This window comes from Mixophyes fleayi, chromosome 1 (assembly GCF_038048845.1).
Source record: "Mixophyes fleayi isolate aMixFle1 chromosome 1, aMixFle1.hap1, whole genome shotgun sequence".
Taxonomy (NCBI): domain Eukaryota; kingdom Metazoa; phylum Chordata; class Amphibia; order Anura; family Limnodynastidae; genus Mixophyes; species Mixophyes fleayi.
This window is the reverse complement of record NC_134402.1, coordinates 367,207,735-367,212,755: the sequence shown is the minus strand read 5'-3', so window position 1 is coordinate 367,212,755 and position 5,021 is coordinate 367,207,735. Positions and strand designations below refer to the sequence as shown.

At 44.4% G+C, this 5,021-nt stretch overlaps 1 pseudogene; it reads right to left on the bottom strand.

Moving 5' to 3' along the window:
- Positions 1-2,944: 2,944 nt before the first annotated feature.
- LOC142158154 (general transcription factor II-I repeat domain-containing protein 2-like) lies at positions 2,945-4,760 on the bottom strand (annotated as a pseudogene).
- Between the last annotated feature and the right edge of the window lie 261 nt (positions 4,761-5,021).

Below are 5,021 nucleotides of genomic sequence, written 5' to 3'. Positions count from 1 at the left end.
GACAGGATCAAGTAGAGTCGGAGATCCAGCCAGTGACTCTGTTGCCGGCATGTTCTGACCGATTTGTTAGGCTCTAATTTCCCGGAACAGGGGAAAGTCTCACCCTAGAATAAGGGGGTATGGCAGCCTTGGGGCTATTGCTGCTACCACTTGCACTGTTCGTCCCTTTACAGTAATGGGAAGAATGAAACGGTCATATTCATTGGTGACCCTGTGAATGCACAGGACTTTCACTGATGGTAGCCGGGTCGACAGGCCTTTTGGAACCACAGTGCCGGATACCACCGCTAACACCGCTTGTTGCCGTATCAGGACGATCACCCGGAACAGCAGTGGATTCCGCGTAGACGAGGACATGGTAAAACAAACAGGAAACTTGGAGTCTAGTCGAACCACCGTACAATCGATTGGTTCATTTTGTACAATGTCTCCGGAAGTGCCCCTGCTCAGCACACTCAAAACACTTTGCTGCGGTCATTATGCAGTCTGTCCCAACCACTGGTGTTGTTTTTGGCCTGAGATCAGGCCTGGCAACTCTCTTGGCTGTCCGGTCATAGCCCTGCGGTCTGCTCCCACCTCTGGTATTGGTTTCAGGCCTGAAATCTGGCTTGGCAACTTTCCCAGCTGTCTGGGCCACATTTTCCACAGCGTAATATTGGTCAATAGCTGTCGCAAGCTCCTCAAACGACTGAGGGGCAGTCTGTAGAAACCAATTCTGTAACTCCCAACTAAGATTTCGCTCGCAATGGTCGATAGCCAGGATTTCTAACATTCTGACCGGTGTATTATGGTTGGGATCCATCCAACTTTTTGTTAAATTTGCCAGGTCTGCCAGCTGGCCATGCATTGCAGATACCGGTCTAAACCGCCAAATATGGAATTGCTGCACCTTCTTGGGCCCTCTCACCACTATCCGCGCCACAATGGTGGCCTTTAGTTGCTGAAGGTCCGCTGCCTGGTCCTCAGGCACATCCATATAGGCCCGCTGGGCTTCACCCATCAAATTAGGAGCTAGTTTCTCTACCCATTCACCTGTTGGCCACTTAAGAGAAGTCACCGTCCTTTCAAACATTAATAAAAGCAGCCTTATTGTCGTCCGAGGAGGTCATCTTTTGCAAGGCAGCGGATTCATGCTTACTTTGTCTGAGCTGACTGAGCTCCACCTGCAGCAGGCTGTTGCTTCCCACCTGAGATTCGGCGTTGGCTAGCATTTGACCATGCTGGGTTTGCTATGTGGCTGCCACAGAGGGCCAGGCTGGGCCGGGGGAGCAGGGGGCATATGCCCCCCAGGCCGGACAACTAAATTGTATTTTGGGCCACCTGGTGGTCCAGTGGTAATGCGATGCAGACAGCCTGTGCGGTCACAACAGGGGTTGTCACATCACATAGTACACACTGCAGCCACATCATTCATTCATAGAATATTGTACTACAGCTTGTAGTACAATATTCTGTGAATGAATGACACAGCCAAAACGAGTACTATGCGATGTGACAGCCCCTGCACACCACACAGGCTGTCTGCATCGCATTACCACTGGACCACTAGGGCAGCATGGTGGCTTAGTGGTTAGCACTTCTGCCTTACAGCACTGGGGTCATGAGTTCAATTCCCGACCATGGCCTTATCTGTGAGGAGTTTGTATGTTCTTCCCGTGTTTGCGTGGGTTTCCTCCAGGTGCTCCGGTTTCCTCCCACACTCCAAAAACATACTGGTAGGTTAATTGGCTGCTATAAATATTTACCCTAGTGTGTGTGTATGTTAGGGAATTTAGACTGTAAGCTCCAATGGGGCAGGGACTGATGTGAGTGAGTTCTCTGTAAAGCGCTGTGGAATTAGTGGCGCTATATAAATAGATGATGATGATGATGACCACCAGGCGGCCCAAAATACAATTTAATTGTTTTGATACAAGATCTTAGAGACCCTTATCACTTTCTTTTTGGACATTAGTGATTTATGAGACCATATAAGGAGAAATAATAACTTTCTATGCCTTTTCTCTGTACATAAATGGGGCCTGATTCATTACTGATCTTATCTGCCATTGTTTGCGAAAATCTTCCCTGCGCATGCCCAGAAAAGGGAGTTAAGAAGAAAAATCTACTGCGTAAGCTAAGAATTTCTTAACTTAAGATGGAAATCCTTCTTAACTGCAGTTAAGAAGTTCTCCCAACACTCAAGTAAAAAGTGGGTTGGGAATGGGAGAGAAATGGACAGAGATCGTACTGAGTTAAGAAGAGTAGGTGTTATTTGTACTGACTTAAGAAGAGTAGGCGTTTAACTCTGGATCCATAGTTAAGCAGAAATGCTTTGAGTTTTATCGTAACTTCTTGATTAAACTTAAGGAAGCTCGGGGTCATGTTTAGGTCCAAAGAAGCTATAGCAGCAGCGCTGCTATACAACACTGAACTGTTCAAAAAGCATCGTTCGTTTAAAAGACTCAAAACTAAATATGCACAACATACATACATCTTTATACACTTCACCTTTTTTTATATATTTTAGATTCATATAAAAAAATTAAACAATGTACTTTTCAAAATAACCGTGGTGGATGCATAGTTGTAATAAACTGCAATGTAAAGAGGTTGATGTATCTAATAGTCTATGCCAGGGGTGTCAAACTCAAATTCATCGGGGGCCGCATCAGCAGTCTGGTCCCCATCAAAGGGCCGGTTGTATCTGTAGGTCTATGTGTCCACTCTTTATTATCATAAATTAATGTCACTGCATTCAATTATTACTGTTTTTTGTAATAATGTAAGTAATAACTAGCTCTGAAAGCAGAAACATAGTCAGAATAATGACAAGTAGATATTCAAATGTACAATTATTGTACAATGTATTGAAAAATGTTTTTTGGTAACAAACATTAATTTTTTTTTAAACATACAAATATTGCCAAACACTGTTTATTAAACATATGGAAAACACAAGGCATTACCTTTTTTTTTTACTTTTCTGACTAGATGGCTGACATCGTTTTCCTAAGGTCAGTCCATCGATGTCTGGTGTTAGGTCTTGTGCTGTAGCAATCCGCAAAACAGCATGGAGGTTATCATCAGTGATGCGTGATCTGAGCTTGGTCTTGTTCAGATTCATGACTGAAAACATCTGTTCACATAGATAAGTGCTCCCAAACATGGACAGAACACGTGCAGCTTGAAGTCGGAGCTGTGGCATCAAAGCAGGGGGGAGGAGACGGTAAAAGTCGTCGACTGTCGCATCCTGGAACTTCGCTTTCAGGCTGAAGTTCTATTAATTCCATTTGAAGGTGATGTGGTGCACTGTCAACATCGATGTTGAAGGGATTGGCAAAGCTGGTAAAGGTTAAGTTTTGTTCTTTAAAATCATAAAAGCGTTGATTGAATTCATCAATCAGCCGATTCACTTTGGTACCCAATCGAGCACATGAAAAAGTACCTGGGAATGAGGTTGAAATGCTCTGGCAGATAGGAAAGTGGGCAAGACTGTCTTTTTCAAGCTGTGACTTCCATAGGCGCAGTTTCTCCTGGAAAGCTGTTATTGCGTCATACATTGAGGTTATGACTTGTTTGCGGCCTTGCAGCCTCAGATTCAGTTGGGCGAGATGCTCTGTTATGTCACACAACATGGCAAAATCGCACAGCCAGTTTGGATCTGACAGTTCTGACAAGGGCTTCCCTTTACTTTGCATAAAAAGATTATTGTCTTCCAAAAGCTCAAAAAATCTCTTGAGAACGGTGCTCCTACTCAGCCACCTTACTTCTGTATGGTATGGCACATCTGTATGTTCCATGCTCACCTCCTTCAAAAATTGTTGGAACTGACGATGATTCAGACCCCGTGCACGCAGAAAATTCACTGTTTTCGTGACTGTGGACATTATGTTATCCAGTTGCAGAACCTTGCCACACAGAGCTTCTTGGTGGATAATGCAGTGATAAGTTATCAGCGGCGTGTGGCAATTACTTTTTTCCATTTTCTCTTTTAACAGTCCAACCAAGCCATTTCTCACTCCACACATTGCTGGAGCGCCATCAGTAGTAAGTCCCACCAACTTTTCCCAAGGTAATTTCATTTTATTTACGGATTCCTCCACTGCATTGAAGATGTCCCTCCCAGTTGTTGTCCCATACATGGCGACCACATCCAAGAGCTCCTCACTGACAGACAAGTCTTCCTTCACACCTCTTACAAAAATAGCTGGATGAGCTGTATCAGTATTGTCAGTGCTTTCATCAACAGCTAATGAAAATGCCACATAACTGCATGTCTCTTCAGCCAACTTTGTTTTAAGATTACAGGCTAGGTCCCTGACTCGGTCTGTGATGGTGTTTCTTGACAAGCTGACATTGTTAAAAGCCTGTCTCTGCTCAGGGCACACCTGTTCACATACCTTCAGCATACACTTCTTTACAAATGCACCTTCTGAAAAGCACTTTGAAGCTCGCGCAATTTCTTCAGCCACAAGATAGCTGGCTTTCACTGCTGCATCATTTTTTGCTGTCATTTTTGAAAAAATATTCCGCTGAGAATGCAGGCTACCTGTTAATTCTTGGACCTTTTGTTGCTTTTCCTGGTGGCTAAAGTTAGCAAATTTGGCTCCATGTTTGGTCTCAAAGTGCCGGCGTAAATTGTATTCCTTCATCACTGCCACTGCCTCATAGCAAATAAGACATACCGGCTTGTCTCCATTAATCACAAACATGTATTCACTTTCCCATCTCTCCTGAAATTGCCTTCCCTCTGCATCAATTTTTCTTTTCTTGGACATTTTTGGGGTATTTGATTGTAGTTTATGGTCCCTATACCACTGTAAAGTGACATGGAAGTGGTCAGTATATCCAAAGTTTACCGCTCCACCTGCCTTATATGTGCCCAGCCATCTGCCCCCTTTTAAAGTGCCCAGCCATGTGCCCCCTTTTATAGTGCCCATGCCCAGCCATCTGCCCCCTTTTATAGTGCCCAGCCATGTGCCCCCTTTTAAAGTGCCCAGCCATGTGCCCCCTTTTATAGTGCCCATGCCCAGCCATCT